This window comes from Sinocyclocheilus rhinocerous, unplaced genomic scaffold (genome assembly GCF_001515625.1).
Source record: "Sinocyclocheilus rhinocerous isolate Xijiao unplaced genomic scaffold, SAMN03320098_v1.1 scaffold2194, whole genome shotgun sequence".
Lineage (NCBI taxonomy): Eukaryota > Metazoa > Chordata > Actinopteri > Cypriniformes > Cyprinidae > Sinocyclocheilus > Sinocyclocheilus rhinocerous.
The window spans coordinates 834,316-835,081 of NW_015652304.1; positions in this window are offsets into that span (position 1 = coordinate 834,316).

Genomic DNA, 766 nt, shown 5'->3' on the forward strand with positions numbered 1-766 from the left:
ATTGACACAACCAATAAAATCTTTAGAATCAGCTGTGGGGCGGAGTTTCCACTGAACTGGATTGGGAGAAAAAATTGCGCATGCGTGTCATGTGCCTGTCTGTCAATGGGAGGAGGCCACGCCCTATTTTGGAGCTCCCACCCCGTTTTGAAGTTCCCGCCCCCATTCGGAGATCTCCGGGCTGCAGTTATACCCTTCTCAGGGTTTCTCTAGACAGAAAGAAATTCACACAGAAATTCGATTTAATTAATTTACTATTACCTTTTAATTTACCCTGTGCTGAACAAAATGTTCACAAATCACTGTTTAAAAGTGATTAAAAGTATAATGAAATGTAATGTGTGCCAGTGTGAAATAAGAATGACGTAATTACGTCAGGACGCTAAGAATAGGTGCGTTCGACTTGAAGCACGGCTACAGACGGCAGTCAACGAGAGTAGCCGCTTGCAGTCGGGGGCGGAGTTGAAAACGGAGCCGTCAAGCCGGACACTTTCTGCTCCCGTTAGGAGAAGGGTCTGTCTGCGGACTGCAAGACAGGGGCGTAACTTGAAGGGGGCGTAACTTGAACAAGGAGGCGGTGTGAATACATCAATTTTGCATCAATACATCAAGCAATTAATACATTAATTAATAAAATATTTATATTTTATTTACTGACAACAATAAACATGAATAAATGAGTAAAGGAATGAATAAAAGTAAGCATCACAATAAATACATATACAAGTCAACAACAGATGAAACAAAGCTTCATTCAAACGTACGT